At 36.5% G+C, this 17,703-nt stretch overlaps 1 non-coding gene across 1 annotated transcript; it reads left to right on the top strand.

The window, feature by feature from the left end:
* Positions 1-8,677: 8,677 nt before the first annotated feature.
* On the top strand, positions 8,678-8,785 carry LOC126023687 (U6 spliceosomal RNA). Its single transcript, XR_007500780.1, has one exon. It is a non-coding gene; the product is annotated as a U6 spliceosomal RNA (small nuclear RNA).
* Positions 8,786-17,703: the final 8,918 nt, after the last annotated feature.

Here is a 17,703-nt window from a genome sequence, read left to right as displayed (position 1 = left end):
ATTCACCAGTGCATATTTCTGCCACCCATGTCCACAGTTTCCCTACTGGACTCCCCCTGTCCTCCCTTGCCTCTATGTCAGATAGTTTTTCTTTTTTCATTCACTCTCTTCTTCCTATTTTTTTTAGACACTGTGGTTTGCAGTATTGTTTCTAAAGTTGTATAAATATCATCATGCATTTTACTTTATCTCCTTTCAGCACCCAGTTCTTTTCCAGAGCCATCATTTCCAACTATTATTACCATAGTGATTCCTTCTTTCCCTAACTTCACTGCCACTCCTCAGTTATTGTGGGAAATATCATGGACTAGTCCTCCTGAACCTCATCTTTATTGCTTTGGGTTTTTATTACCATATTATGTTATTTTGTAATTTTCTCCAAGTAAATGCCATCATTATGTCTATCCTTCTTCCTCTGACTGATTTTGCTCAGCATAATAGTCTCTATACCAGGGTTCCTCAAACTATGGCCTGGAGGACACAGGCAGCCCACCAAGGACATTTATCTGGCCTTCCAGGTATTTTTGCCATTGCTGCCTGTCCTATTTAGCAGCCAATTTGTCCCAGGCTGCTGTGCACATGTGTGGGATATGTGCCAAACTCTCTGATTCCTCTCCTTCCATCCATCTGTCTGACTCTCTCTCAGCCTCAGGCAGGGCACCTCAAACTATGGCCCACCAACAAAAGGCAGGACTATAGTTCCTACTGAAATACTTGTAAATTTGTTTATTTAACTTTACTTGTTCTTAATTTTAAATATTTTATTTGTTCTCATTTTGTGTTTTTACTTCAAAATAATGTATGTGCACTGTGATAGGAATTTGTTATTTTTAACTGGCCCTCTAATGTTTGAGGGAAGTGAACTTTTTGCAAAATTTTTGTTTAGAAAAATACAGACACTTTGTCTTTTCTGAATCTCACAATTCTTTAAGATCAATGTAGGATGGTTGAGGTTTCTAATATTTAAGGATCAAAAGATAACATGATAACTTGAGTCAAAGGGCTCTCACCGTATTTCCTTCTCTTCTCTAGAAGCGATATTTGAGATTATTCTGTCCCACCAGGGAATTTGGAGGATCAATGTAATAAGTACTACCCTGAGTACCTTGGGAGGATTGATAATGCTAAGTGAAAGTCTCTAATATCTCTCTATATACATAGTATATGTATATATTTCAATTATAATTTTCAAATTTATGAAAGTTTTATCCCAAGCCTTCTAGAGAACTCTCCACAATAAAATCAGAGAAAGAGAAGTCACTTGCAAGATTGTTGTTTATTTTTTCCATTGACGTGTTGAACCAGCATGCCACTGTACTTGATCTAGACTTATCTGTCACATCTAGGTGTGATAAAAGAATTCCATTTATAATAAATATCTCCTGAATTCTCTTTTAAGATATTAAGCTCAGCTGTGTCCATGCCTTTCATCTAATGAAATTCATTCTAACTCTTAAGCGGATCATGTCATTTTGCACATCAGTGAATAAGCCTCACAACTCCCATTTTAACCCCTGGCAAAGGCCTTTGAGGTTAGCACTTGATGATTAAATACAAAAGGTCCCAATGCCCCAAGATTCCACAGATGCCTATTGAATTACCAGAATGCCCACAGAATGCAAATACTTAACAAAAGGGGTTTTTCCACCCAACACCTCCTTATATTCCCCCCCCCCCAATGAACAGAAAAATCCCCTAAAACTTCAAACAGTGCACCTGGCTATAATCTTTACTGCTTGAACTAATTGCTATTTGCAAAAGCATAGATTGGGGGCTAAAAGAGATGGGTGAGAAAAATCTTCTGCTAATAAAGTAACAAGCCATAGAGTGATATTAGATCATCTATTCTTACATTCCATTACAACCATCATATTTTATTCATTTTCAGCTGCAAACAATATAGGTCTCATACAACAAGGTTCATTCCTAACATGGTGTGGGTATTCACTTCTATAAATACTTCAAATATAAAAGCAGGCAAAGAACATTTTCTTTTGTAGAGAAATTGGTCTACACCTAGTTGTGTTGACTATGTGCCCACACCTGGTGGTCTTGAGGAAATATGTGTGGTACTGGGGATCTTCAAACCAGGATTTGCCTTGAGTGATACAAACACGCTACCTGGTATACAATCATCCTGTCCCCCCAAACCAGTATTTTAATTAAGCATTATTTTGGATTCTCCCATTTATTATTTTTTCTGCAATGTCTGTCTCACAATTTAAATTACAGACAAGGGTTCTATCAGATTTTGGTTACACCCTAGATTCAACAGTGACTGACCAATAGCATGTATTCAATAGATCTTTGTTCATAACTTAATACACTATGAAGACTTTAAATGGTTTTTTAAATGCTGGCAATAATATTCTTTCACCAAATAATTAAAAATAAATAAACAGAATGAAAATGATTTATTTGTAAAGATAACTCGAATTAGTAGTGATGGCATTACTACACAAATGAAAGGATTTACATCAGAAGGATACCATACTGATATAAAGAGAAATGGTAAAAAGAATTCCAGACTGAGGATGGGTATTGTGCTAAAAAAGGATAATAACTTCACTTGCTCTTGAGTTAAAGTTGAAGCGGTGTAAAAATTCCAAGTCTAAGCAAAGAATAAGTGATGACTGTATGACTTCATCAGTTACTTGCTACTAACTGTCCAGCAAATACAAAGTTTTGATATTTTTGTTTCTGGATTTTCCCTGGTTTTAAAGGATTTTAGACGATTTTTAATATTTTTTATTTAAACACCATGATTACAAACATGACTGTAGTTGGGTTTTGGTCACAAAAAGAAGATGCCTCTTCACCAGTGCAACATTCTCACAACCAATTCACCCCATATCCCTCCACCCACAATTCCTGCCTATTCTACTTCTCTCAATCATTAACAATGTCATGGTAATTGTTAGTGTTTTAACTGCACTCACCCCTCCTTAAGGTGAGCTTCATATGGAGAGCCAGTCCTTCTGGCTCTCCTCTCTGGTCATTTTTACAATAATGTCTTTTATTTTTCTTAAAACCCATAGATAAGTGAGAATATTCTGTGTGTGTCTCTCTCTCCCTCTGACTTATTTTACTTAGCATAATAGATTCCATGTATATCCATGTTTGTATAGGAAAATTTCATGACTTCATCTCTCCTGATGGCTGCATAATGAATGGCCAAAGAAACTGGTACATATACACAATGGAATATTATTTTTAATAATTAATTTTTAATCATAAAATGTATACCACCATTCCCTTTTCCCACCACCGATGTCCCCAGTCTCCTTCCCACTCACTAACCCCTATCTGCCTCTGTGGCAGAGATCCTCTGCATTTTGATCCTCTCTCTTTCTCCCTGTTTCCTTTAATTTAAATTTTTTTATGTAGGGGCACACCAGTGACACTCAGGGGTTACTCCTTGATATGCACTCAGAAATCTCTCCTGGCTTAGAGGACCATATGGGGCGCCTGAAATGAAACCCAAGGTTCATCCTGGGTCAAAGTGTGCAAGGCAAATGTTCTACCACCACTTTATCGCTCCGGCTCTCTGCTTCTTTTTTTGATTCTGTGATTTGTACTACTATTACTGAAGGGGTACCATGCATGTCACTTTATCTCTCTTTAGCACCCAATTCTTGTCGAGAGTAATCAGCTCCAACAATCATTCTCATAGTGGACCCTTCTCTACTCTAACTGCTCTCACAGCTCTTTGTGGCAAAATGCCTATCATTGATTTGTGCCCTTGGCTTCCTTGGCTTTCATATTTATTGTCTCTGGATACTATTACAATATGGTCTTTTTTTTTCTTTTTTGCTTTTTGAGCACACCTGGTGACACTCAGGGATTACTCCTGGCTATGCGCTCAGAATTGCTCCTGGCTTAGGGGACCATATGGGATGTCTGGGGATCCTTCTGAGGTTAGCACATGCAAGGAAAATGCCCTACCACTTGCACCACAACTCCGGCCCCACCATGTGGACTTTTATGTTTCTTACATTTCGAAAATAAGTGAGATTATCCTATGTCTATCTCTCTCCCTCTGCCTCATTTTATGCAACATGATAATCTCCATATCCATTCCTGTATAAACAGATATCATGACTTCCTTGTATTAATAGATGCATAGTATTCCATTCTGTACAGTCACCACAGTTTCTTTAGCCACTTAATTGTTCTGGGGCACTTGGAGTGTTTCCAGATTCTGACTACTTTGAATATTGTCTTGACGAACTTAGGGATAAGAGGGCTTTTCTGCATGGTAATTTTGGGTTCTTAGAATACATCCTTATGAGTAGTATTGCTGAATCATATGGAAGCTCAATTTCTAGATTTTTGAGGAATATCCATATTGTTTTTCAAAAAAGGTTGGACTAGTCTGCATTCCCACCAGTAGTGAATGAGAGTCCCTTCCCCCCTGCATTTATGATAGTACTGGTTTCTTGTTCTTTGTGATGTGTGCCAGTCTCTGTGGTGTGAAATGGCATCCCATTATTGTTTTTATTTGCATCTCCTTAATGATCAGTGATATGAGCATTTTTATGGGATGCCAAGGTTCGAACCCAGGTCCATCTCAGGTTGGCCAAGTGTAAGGCAATGTCTTACCATTGTTCTATCACTCTGGCATGAGCATTTTTAATATGCCTTTTGGTCATCTGTATTTCTTTTTTGAGGAAATGTCTGTTCATTTCTTCTTTGCATTTTTGTGTGGGGTTAGACATTTTTTCTTGGTAGGTGCTATCAGTACCTTGCATTTCTTAGATATTAATCCCTTATCAAATGGGTATTAGATGAATAATTTCTCCCATTCTTTGGATAGCCTCTATATCCTAGTCACTGCTTACTTTGAAGTGCATAGCTTCTCAATTTAATGTATTCCCATTTGTTTATTTTTGTTTTCATTTGCTTGTACAGTGAACTAAAGAGTTGAGGGGCCTATACAAAGAAAACTACAAAACACTACTTCAATAAATAATAAAGGACACAAGAAAATGAAAATATATACCCTGCTCATGGATTAGGAGGATTAACATCATTAAAATGGCAATATTTTCGAAAGCATTGTATAGATTTAATGCACTTCCATGACTTTATTTTTTTTTTCAAATAAGTGGATCAAATACTCCTGAAATTCATTTGGAACAATAAATATCCATGATTAGCTAAGCAATCTTTGGTTAAAAAAATAAAATGAAGAAGATGGAAGGTATCACTTTTCCCAACCTTAAATTGTACTATAAAGCAGTAGAACAATTCATAAAATATAAAGATAAACCCTAGGATCAATGGAAGATTAATTCAGATCAATTTAGAAACTGACCTCTAGTCATATGGTCAATTAATCTTTGATAAAGGGGCAAGAATTACAAAATGAAGCAAGGAAAACCTCTTCAACAAGTGATGTTGGAATAACTGATCAACTACATGCCAAAAGTGAACTAAGACCTCTCTTTACACAAAGGTCAAATAAAAATGGATTAAAAACCTTTATATCAGACCTAAGACAGTAAAATACATAAAGGTATATGTAGGCAAAATACTACATGGTATTAAAACTAAAGGCATCTTTATGGAAAATACAGACTTTTTATTTAATGAAGGATGAGGTAGAAACTTGTGATAGCAAAATATTTTTTCAAAACTATTGTTTCAAGGATCTTTTTCAAGAGGATAATGTACTCCATAACAGTTTTAAATGTCAAGGGTTAGATAAGATATAAAAAATTGATTATGAAAATCAAACTGGTGAAAACTTTTAGTACTTAGAATTTGATTCATTGCCAGTGCTTGATTATTTTTTCCACTTTTGAAACAGTCATTGATGATATATGATTGGTAATTCTCTAAAATCACATACTTTAAAATTTTTATGAGCAGAGGTTAAAAAATAAGTGCATTAGGATCTCACTGTTCAATATCTTTTAAGGAATAAAAGAACTTAAAAGACCTTGGAGTAAAAGATCAATATCTTTCAAGGAGTAAAAGTTATTCCAACTTTGGAAAAGATATGCTAATCAATGAATGAGACATCCAGAACTACTAATTCTTGTTTTAGTCCCAAGCAACTTCCTCTAAAAGAATGGAAACTTATTTAAATAAAAACTAATTTTTCGGGGTTGGTGAGGTGGCGCTGGAGGTAAGGTTTCTGCCTTGCAAGCGCTAGCCAAGGAAGGACCAAGGTTCGATCCCCCTGCATCCTATATGGTCCCCCCAAGCCAGGAGCAATTTCTGAGTGCTTAGCCAGGAGTAACCCGTGAGCATCAAATGGGTGTGGCCTGAAAAACAAACAAACAAAAACCTCATTTTTCTTTCTCAAACTTTTTATTAACAAAAATGACATTACACTTTAAATTTTGCTCTTCAATTTTCTTTTTTTTAAACTTTTTTAAATTTTTTTATTTTTAATTATGAGAACAAAGATGCAAAGAAAGAGGACAAGGTAAAGTTACAATGAAGGACAATCACCCATAACATAATTCTCAGAAGAAGTCCCCTTGCTATTATCTTAACTTTGAACTTTCAGCCAAAGAACATTAAGATAAATAAAACTGAATCCATGTACAATTACTTTGTCCCTCAAGTCCCCAGATTGTAACACATTATAATATTTCTTAACAGCACACAAGGCAATCTAAAGCCATAAAACTTACGTAACTTCTTAAACATTAGAGGCATAGTATTTTTTACATTTCCATGTACATGCATATTAGCTTAAGTTAACCTCAAATTTTAAGTGGTTTTTTTTTTAAGGATTAGAGTCAAAGGAGCACAGTAAAAATGGTGTGAGAGTGGCAATTGTTGTTTGCATAGGCCCACCAAAATATGAGGGGAATGGAAAGGAATAATCTTGGCCTAAATACAAAGAGACCTGATCCCTGAAGTTTCCTGGCATAAGGCCAACTCTAGGCTCCAGGCAAGCTAGATGGTACAATCCAAGACATTGTCTGTAGTGCCAACACACTTTTATTTTTCACACAGTCTCTGTTGTTGGTATCATGTTTCTGTATTATTAAAGATCCTGGAATCTGCATATCCTACATTGAAGACAGGATGTGGAGCGTCCTCTTGTTTCACCTCACCATTAAAGGGCAATGCAGAGAGCCCTGTCCTGTAAGCAGGTCGTTGTTGTTGTTAAGTCTTCTCAGTGTTAAGGGAAGTCTCTTTTGATCAGGTCGATGTCTGAGCAGTGGTAGGGTCTTCCGTGGTAGAGGATTGCTTCCAGGTGATGTTATAGACAAGCCTGGATGTTTTGTGGATGGCTTCCCTGGGTGAATGGAAAATGCCCTTTCTTCTGAGGCCTGTGCCAGGTCGTTATGTCAATGTTCAGGGTGTAAGGTCCCTTTGCACTACAAGATTTGTGTGTTCCAATCTCTATTAGATAGGATCTTATTTGTATGTATAGTATTTTCCCATTTTAATGTGCCTATGCAAAAAAAAGGAGCAATGCCACATGGCATTATTGGTGCATATGGGAGCAATAAGAACATGTCCAACAATCCCCATGATATGGTTCAATCATAAGCATTAAACTGGGGGACTCTTTCAACAAAATTCCTTGTTGAACAGCTCATAAAGAGAAGATAAAAAGTGGTTAGAATTGTCACTGTATAAGAGAATATTTAGTAAGACTTGTAGCTGTCAAAGAAAAGACACATAATATTCAAAAGAAATATGTGTCCATTTTATGTCTTTTGAAACAGTTTGGGGTTGTCACACACAATGCACGGCTTTGGTCTGTGATTAGGATTGTGCAGTACTAAAGTTAAAAAGAGTAATGTGGGTTAGTGATGTTTGGGGAGGTGAGAGAGTTAAGGAGTAAAAATGAGCTTAGTAGGGGTGTGGGAAAGGGAAGAATAAAAAATGGACATTCTGGATATGCAAAAGAAACATCAAGATAAGGGATACTCTTAATACATGGACTAGTCAGAAAATGCCAGTGACAAACTTAGTGCAACCAAGCAAATCTGAGCAAACCCCAAGTTAAGACCCACCATTTCTGGCCTCCTGGGCTGGAACCCCAGAAGGCCTGGAGGCCGGGGACAGAAGAGGGGAAGGCTGGGGGCCTATCAAGGCTCCCAGCGCACCCAAGTTAGGGAGAAGGCCTTCCACATGGGGTCTCCCCAAACCCCATGTGGCTAGAGCTAGCCTCAATTTTCTTTTTATTACTCAATAGTCATTTAAAGGTAACTCCACGAAGCAAAATTTTATTTAGAATGTTTTACTTTTATAAATAAAATATTAAAAGAAACAAACTGCAAGTACAGCTTACTCAAAAGTGATTAATTACGAAGTCTTTTGTTAAAAGGACAAACCTCTGTATTTATTTTGAAATCTTACAATAGAGTTGTTTACTTAAAAACAAAAACATAGGGGCCAGAGTGGTGGTGCCAGAGCGGTGGTGCAGTGGTAGGTCATTTGCTTTGCATGTGGCTGACTTAGGACAGGACCACAGTTTGATCCCCCAGCGTCCCATATGGTCCCCTGAGCCAGGAGCTATTTCTGAGCTCAGAGCCAGGAGTAACCCCTGAGCATCACCAAGTGTGGCCCCAAAACTGCGACAACAACAACAACAAAACCCTCAAAAACATTCATGGATGCATAAATGACAATAAAAATCTATTATTTAATAAGTCTGGGGGACATATATTTGTTAAACTATTGTCACAATCAAGGTAAAATAGGATACTCACTTTGGCAACTCATATGCTAAAATTGGAACTATACAGAGAAGATTAGCATGGCCCTTGGCAAGTATGACAGGCAAATTCGTGAAGCATTCCATATTAAAAAAAAAGATAAGACCTAGCTCCTCAAAATTCCTGATGCCCACCATGTAATCAATCCCAGCTGCTCCACCTAGTCCCAGGCATCAAGTATGATTCAAATCACCTTCAAATATTCTCTGCCAGAATCAATGGAACAGAATCAGAAGAACATAAGTTGTTCTTCTCTACTATTGAAGGCAGATCTTTGTAGGCAGAGCCAAAACATTAAGGATCATTGAGAAGTTTTCCTTTTCTTCTGGTTCTAATAGTTCATTGGCCAAAGCTGGCCACATGGCAAACCTAACAGCCAGACATGGAAAATTGCTGTGTACTCATTCTAGTTAGAAGCCCTGGCTCATTACATAGTAAAGGATCCATTTTTATTCCTTTTTTAAAATTGAGGCATAATGATCCAAAATAGCACTAACATTAATTTGGGGAGCATACACTGTTACTACACCACACCAACACCAGAGTGCCAATATTTCTCTACCACTATCCCTAGGTCCTTTTCCATATTGTCACCACCTACAGCCCTCTTAGCAGACTGTTCTGTAGGCTAAATCTCAAGGTTTGTTTTTATTGGCCATTCTCTATTCTCTTACTTTGTTTCTTTAGACTCCTTAAGTGTGTGAGATCATCCTGTATTCTTCTCCTCTGACTCACTTCACTTAACATGACACTCTTCAGTTTTATTCAACTTGAAGCAAAGGGAAACATAGCTGTTATAATAAATGAGAAGTTAAAATATGGAATTGGTGCCCAGGAGGTAGGAATTCACATTAGTATTTGAAGAAATCCATGTATATGACAATATAAAAAAAGAGGTGGAATGATAAGATTAAAATGGGAATCACAGAATATGCCACATTTGGCAGTAGGTGCAGAAGAAGGAGACTAAAGGATTAAGGAGGATGGAGAAGGATAAAAGTGTCGTAAGAAGTGTCAGGAGTCATCACTCAAACATGCTGCTGAGGCCCTCCAAAAATGTTAATGGCTCTTACCATAAGCATTTAGTGGTTAATCTCCCTACTTTCAACCATCTACTTTCTTTCTTAGATAAGGGAATTAAATTATTTGCTGAATATAATTTTATTTAACCAGAATATTCTTCTTATTAAAAAATAATATACTAATTAGAATTAGTACAGAAGGTGAGGGCTTGCTTTGCATGGGGTTAACCCTGGTTCGAATCCCTGGCACCACCAGGGGTCACCTCTAATTAGGTACAGAGCCAGGAATAGTCCCTAGATATTTCGAGGTGTGCCCTAGTCCCTACTCCACAAATAATTAACTAAGGGGAAAAGAGTTAATTTTAGTTTTTTTAAGCCTTTAAAACAAACACATTAGAGAACTCCCAGGACCTTCTAAATACATAAATATATATATATATATATATATATATATATATATATATATATATATATATATATATGTCTGTCTAAATGTAATATATGCTTACTCTTTTGGAGTATGTTAAGTATGCTTACTCAGTTTGGTCATAACTATTATGTATAAATATGCTGTCTTATGAAGTCATGCACATTTTCTCATTACCTGTGACTCCTAATTTCATAAGCACTGGGAAGACCCAACCACAGCTGTACAAAAACCTCCACAATGAAACCATGATGTGCATTGCACAAATGGTCCTTTCAAACTTTGGGGTTTCATTGCCATTGGGGACACTGGATGAATTTTCTTGAGATTTAGCTTGGGGAACTTCCAGGTGATATTTGCCCAATATCTTTCTGAGTTATGGCTTTAGGAAGATAATTGCCTCTAAACTTAGGGTTCGATAGGCTAGACCGTGATGTGTGTATGTGTGTATACATGTGTTTGTATATGCTGTGTGTGCATGTGTTTGTATATGCTGTCATAGTAATAGCAGCATTAGAAGTGATAATACGGGGCCGGGCGGTGGCGCTAAATGTAAGGTGCCTGCCTTGCCTGCGCTAGCCTTGGATGGACCGCGGTTCGATCCCCCGGTGTCCCATATGGTCCCCCAAGCCAGGAGCAACTTCTGAGCACATAGCCAGGAGTAACCCCTGAGCATTACCGGGTGTGGCCCAAAAATCAAAAAAAAAACAACAAAAACAAAAACAAAAAAAAGTGATAATACTAATAGTAGTAGCTGAACCTACTAGGTAAAAATTTTTTGTGGCAAGAGGTGTTTTCTTCTTATAATCTACCGAGAAGACAGAGCTTATTTAAAATTTCTGACATTGCAATCAATCATGTCATGGTGATCATTTATCAAGGCACAGTCTTTATTTTTCACTTTTTAGTTCATCAAGGGGTGCTATCTTCTGTGTAGATTCAGGCTGCTTCCCATGGTACTATAAGACCCTTCATAAATCAATTCCAAACTTTTCCTCAATTTCATTTCTCCTCTAAGCTGTCTCTTCATGAATCAGAGACTTTTCTCTTCAGTCATGTCCTTTCCAGAATATTACTTTTATGTACTTCCTATCAGCTAATATCATTCATCTTTCGCATACTAGAAAGGATATATTTCTGGAAATTATTTTCTGAACCAGTCAAAATTGAGTTGAGAGTCTTTTCCCAATGTCTCCATCAGAGAGTTTTACTATCAATTGCTGTGAATTGTAGTTATTTGTTCCTTCATCTTCTCTTCATAAACCAGCTCCTAGAAGGTGTGGATTATGGACATCTTTCCTCAGGACAGACTTTAGTTACAAGAGTCTGGCTACATAGACCCAATGGTATCATCCAAGTGAATGGAGAATGGATGCTTGATGTACAAGTCTGTAGGAATATCATGATCTACTACTACAGAGATGGGATAAACTGAGAACTCTATTCTAGAGTTAAGAGATGAGAAAACACTGAGTGGAGAGGACCACATTTAAGCAGATCTCTCTCTCTCTCTCTAAAATACTTTATAAAATAGAAATGAAGAATTTAAGGTGAAAAAATTCACTAAGGATTTTATGTTCTGACTTTATAAAAAATATTTTGAGTAGCAAAAAAGATAGAGCTAGTACTTGAGCACATGCTTAGCATGTTCAAGGCTATGCTTGGTGCTTTGAAACACCCCAAAAGTGATATTGTAGGCCCCAAATACATCACAAGGGCTGGTAGCTATGAAATTATTATATTTTAATTTGATTGCTACATTTCTGAAAAGTGATGGAGAATCTATCCCATGACAAGGATTCCAGATCTTGAGTAATCTGCAGAAGAAATGGTTATGTGACTGTGGTTTAGCTCTAGGGACTTGGAAAAAATGAGAATACTCAACCTTTGTCCCTTTGTCTGCTTAAAGTCTAACACCAGTGTTTAGTTTTGAACCAAACTACTAGTGTTTTCACAAGCCCTCCTGTTGATTCAGGTCTGTGCTCGAGTTTGAGAACTATTATAAGATGTTTGAACTTTTCCTCTGAACCCAACCATTGTTGCTGTGTTTGTGTGGACTGTACAACATCTTCCATAAGTCCCCTGAGGAATACTGTCTTTTTGGCTCAATTTGCCTGATAAATAACATGCTGGCTTCTGCAACAGATGTCAGGCTCTGCAGAGAAATCTGACCTCAAAACTCAGCCCCAGTTCATGTCTTCATGGACACATTGTGCTCCAGCTCCAGCTCCCAAGCTTCTCAATGTACTATTCTCCTCACCACTCACTAACAGAGAGTGCAAGAGGAAGAGGATAGAAACTCTTTAAGCAATGATTGGTTTATCTGTTTTGGAAGAGAGTCATGCACCATTGCATTATGCCTATCATTTCCCTAAAAAAAGAATAATCCCTATACTATGTCCACAATCATTTAGAGAAACAAGCTCATCTATCCACATTTATTGACAAATGACCACTTCTTATTCATTATCATGAAGACCTAATATCTGAGATTAATAAGGAGATGCCATGATACATTTTTTTGGCCAATCTGTCCACTTTCCTTAAAGACGGTCTTTTTATTTGTTTCTTTAATGGTCTTTTGATTCTTAAAAATCCATTCTCTATGTCGTGCTTTTATCTTTTCCCTTCTATCTTCTACTTCATCACAAAAGCTTCTTTTGTGATGGAAAAGTTTGTTTTGTGATCTAGAAAAACCTAGACCAGTGATGGCTAACCTTTTTGAGCCCGAGTGCCCAAACTGCCGCACAATGCCTGGTCCTCCCAATGGCCAGTTCGGCCCTGTTGCCGGTGGCACGCAAAGGCCTTGCAGCTGGCTCCCGGGAAGGTCCGCAATTAAGATGCGACACGTACTGGGAGGCGAGTGTGCTTGGTGTCTGCTTTGCAGCTCACCTGGCAACAAGGCCGGACTGGCCATTGAGAGGACCAGGCATTGTGTGACAGTTTGGGCACTCTGGCTCAAACAGGTTAGCCATCACTGGTCTAAACCATAAAAGCAAAACCTACATCATCTTTTAAATGTGTATTACTAGAGGAGAGATGTAGTTTTCATATGCAGATGATAGAATTTTTCTTTCAACAGGGCATAGGACCTACTATCATAAAAACAAAAGCATTAAATTATTGATTGTTGACATGATTGCACATATTATTTCCCTGTAATAGGTCTACTTTGACTTTCTTTTACCTATAAAAAAATCCTTTTTCAAGAGTCAAGTGACTCAATGTAGAACTCCTCAGACAATTGCAAGGTATGAATCAAAGTGTACTGTGAGGTAAGTAGTGCCCCCGGAGTTGTGCAACAATAAGGCCCTATCCATCTTAAATGTCTCCATGACAAAGAAACTTTTCCAGGCATAGAATGTGATCTCTATGAGGGCAGAAATCTTTGTCTCACTCAGCAACTATAACAGTATCTAGCACTGTAGTTAAATGCTTGTTAAAAATAAAAAGACCACGGATGTAACTTTAGCTCACTTGGATTACATGTGTGAGACTTGGGTTCATCCTCCAGCAATTCCAACCCCATGTTGAATACAAGAATGAACTCTTTAGCCATAAATAATCATTTGTTCTTTATACTCTATAACATATCCTTCTTTCTAGTTTAGCAACATTTTTGTGTGGAATAATACTCATAAATTCACTCACAATTATGACCCAGTAATTCTGAAATTTGATTGTTCTTTTCTTTACTGGAATGTGAGGGCTTTATAAAGCCTGTAATTATAAGATTGAAAGCCGCGTGCCATGTCTATATACAGGTGGATCAACTCTACTGAAATTTTTGGAAACTGTGCACACCCCTGTTTTCATGTGGCCTGGAAATTTTGCCTTAGGGCGTGGTACAAGCAGTTTAGGCCATAGCCTGTGGTTTTTAAGAAGTACTGATTTGTAAGTAAGGGTTCTGGAAACTTGGATAGGAAGCATGCATAAACTCTAATGAAGGACAGTTATACTAAACGTCTACCAGTCCTTCCCAAACCTTAGGCACAATAGCAGGCTTTATTGGATTTATTTGTAGTACAGGGTGGAGCTCCATGTTATGAAGAGCTGGGGAAGAAAAAATTGTGCCATAAAACTGGGTATGTAGACCTAAAGTGCCCTCTATGATATATGCTTTTATATTCTGGGGTTATAAGGTTCCCATATGTATCTTGCCAGGTCATTAATTCCTCTATATATACCGCAAAACTCAAAGATTCACCACACTTTCTGAAAACACATAAATAGGAAAATCTGTTCTCTGTTGGCCTAAAACTATTCTCAAGAAATCACCTACTGTAGATCTTAAACTATGTCAGTAAACTATGGTCTCTCTGCCTAATCAGGCCTGCATTGTTTTTATACATAAAGTTTTTTTCAACACAGTGATGGCCCTTGTTTACATATTGTAAATCACTGCTTTTGTTCTGTCAATGACAGACTGAACCATTTAATTTTCATAATGGTAGAGAGACCAATGCTTTACCATCATTGTCTAGGAACTGTGCATAGTGTTTACTAAATATTAGTCAACTCAATTAAGCAATAAAAGTGAGATACAGAACAGGAGAAATGAAATATTTATATTACAGAATAATTACCCATTCTTTGACATTCACATTGATGTTATTGAGACCTATGTTATATTTTATTACTTAATTTCTAGAATGAGAATACAGTAAGCAAGAAGCTAATACAAATATTGATTCTTTTGTATATATAGTAATTTCTACTTTAAGTTTTAGAAATAGTTTCATAGAAAGTTTGGCCCTTTATGTATAATAAAAGGGGGATTTTAACGTCTTCATGTTCTATTATTTATTTATTTACTTATTATCTATTTATTATTTATTTATCTATTCTTTTCTGGACAAAATATTATAAACTATTTTATTTTACTCTTATGTTTCTGGGATTTTATTTTTATGTTTAATGATTCTGGATATAAAATCTTGGGATTAAAATATGCAAAGCATATACTTTACTAATGAATTACATCCGTGACTAAATCAGATGGTTTCAACTATTTTATTTTATTATATAACCTCAAACTTCTATTATTTTCATAGTTTCAGAGGCTAGAAGTCTACAGGTTTATTCTCTTTTGGTGCTTCTTTCCTTGCAGATGATTGCTTTCTCTTCATAGTCTCATATGATTCTTTCTGTACTTGCTTTAATAGAGGCTCTGTGTGTCTCAGTTTTCTCTTCTTCACTACTCATCCTGAATAAGATCCCGTCCTTATGACTACATCTTACCTTCATTACGTCTTTCAAGGCCATATCTCCAAATACAGTCATTCTATTCTGTCTGGCAAGTCAGAACACACCTAAGACTTTAGGGGAGGCACAATTAAGTCCATTCCACCTACCAATTTTTATCATTTACATCTTCTTCCTGTAAGCTATAGTATTTACACTTTTACAAAGTGGTTACTGTCACATCACTGACCCCCCCAAGGCTAATGGTGTGGCTCATCCTACTAGTTGGACAGGAATTCTCATCTCCCCTATTTTTTACATTAGAAATTTTTTGTTTCTCCTTAGCTCAAAGACTGTTGTTCTATTTAAAGTCTTCAACTACTTTTTCAATATTTTAAATTTTTTCCAGTATAGATAAATCACTTCAATAATTTGAATACACTGTACCTTTTTTAATCAGGGAGAAAAGTAGAGTGGACCACTTAATTAAATATTCAATCAAGTTCTTATAACATGACAGGCATAATATAATCATATATAGTATATATGGCATATGAATATTACATATGCAGATATAAATACACTGCATAACATACATCTTTATATATAATAGGCATAGTCATAGACTCCATGGATTATTAAAGTGGATTTATAAGAATATTTAGTGATCCTGAAGTAGTATATAATATTGTTAAAAGAAACAAAGAAAAGTACAAAATCTAATTTGTTGAGGATCTTTGCATCTGTATTCATAAGGAATATTGGTCTGTAGTTTTATTCTTTCTTTGGTCTGTAGTTTTATTCTTTCTTTCTTTTTTTTTTTTTTCAGCATCTCTGTCTGGTTTTGGTATCAGGGTGATGTTAGCTTTGTAAAAAATGTTTGGGAATGTTCCTGATTCTTCAATTTCATGAAAGAACCTGAAGAAAATTGGTAGAAGTTCCTCTTGAAAGGTCTGAAAAAATTCATTAATGAATCCATGTGGGCCTGGGCTTTTGTTTTTGAGAAGACTCTTGATGATCATTTTAATTTCCTCAGGAGTGATGTGTCTGTTTAGATATGCAAGGTCATCCTGATTTAACCAATGAGGATTATAAGAGTCCAAGAATTTATCCATTTCCTCCAGGTTTTCATGTTTTGTAGCATCGTTTCTCAAAATAGTGTCTGTTTACCCTTTGAATCTCTGCAGTATCTGTAGTGATTTTCCCATTTTCATTTCTAATCTGGTGTATTAGATTTTTCTCTCTGTTTCTTTGTGAGGTTTGTTAGTGGTTTACTGATTTTGTTTATTTTTTCAAAGAATCAACTTTTGCTTTCATTGATCTTTCAAGTTGATTTTTTGGATTTCCATTTCATTGATTTCTGCTCTAAGCTTTGTTATTTCCTTCTGCCTACCTATTTTTGATTCCTTTTGTTGGTCATTTTCTAGTTCTAAAAGCTGTGTCATTAAGCTTTTTATATAGGCTCCTTCTTCCTTTGTGATGTGTGCTTGCAAGGCTATACATTTCCCTATTAGTACTGCTTTTGTTGTATCCTATAAATTCTGACAATTTGTGTCTGTCATTTGTTTCTAGGAAATATTTGGTTTTCTTTTTTATTTCATCTCTGACCACTGGTTGTTCAAAATTGAACTGTTTAGTTTCCAGGTGTTAATGTTTTTCTTCTGTGTTTTCTTTTTTGTAGTTCATATCTAATTTCAGTGCCTTGTGGTCAGTGAAGGTAGTTTGTATAATTTCTATCTTCTTTACTTTATGGAGATATGTTTTATGGGTCAGCATCTGGTCTATCCTGGAGAATGACTCATGTGCATTGGAGAAGAATGTGTATCCAGGTTTCTGGGGATGGAGTGCCATATATACATATATACTTTCTTTCATTTCTCTTTTCAGAGCTGATATATTCTTGTTAGGTTTCAGCTTGGTTGACCTATCAGGGGTGTCAGGACAGTGTTTAGATTTCCCATACCTATATTCATTGCAGCATTTTTTACAATAGCCAGACTCTGGAAGCAACCAAGATGCTCTTCAACAGATGAATAGCTAAAGAAACTGTGGTACATATACACAATAGAATATTAAGCAGCCATCAGGAGAAATTAAGTCATGAAATTTTCCTATACATGATGTACATAGAATCTATCATGCTGAGTTAGAGGGAGAGAGAGACACAGAATAGTCTCACTTATCTATGGGCTTTAAGAAAAAATAACGACATTGAAATAATTCCCAAAGAATAGGGCCAGAAGAACCGACTCAAGATATGAAGCATGGTGAGTGCAGTTAGAGAAATAACTATGCTTAGAATTATCATAAAAATGTCAATGAGTGAGGGATATACAACGTCTGTCTCAAATACAGGCAGCAGGTGGGGAAGGGAAGA

Source organism: Suncus etruscus, chromosome 11, assembly GCF_024139225.1.
Source record: "Suncus etruscus isolate mSunEtr1 chromosome 11, mSunEtr1.pri.cur, whole genome shotgun sequence".
Classification (NCBI taxonomy): Eukaryota; Metazoa; Chordata; class Mammalia; order Eulipotyphla; family Soricidae; genus Suncus; species Suncus etruscus.
Note: the sequence above shows the minus strand (reverse complement) of the source record. Positions and strands in the feature narration are given on the sequence as shown.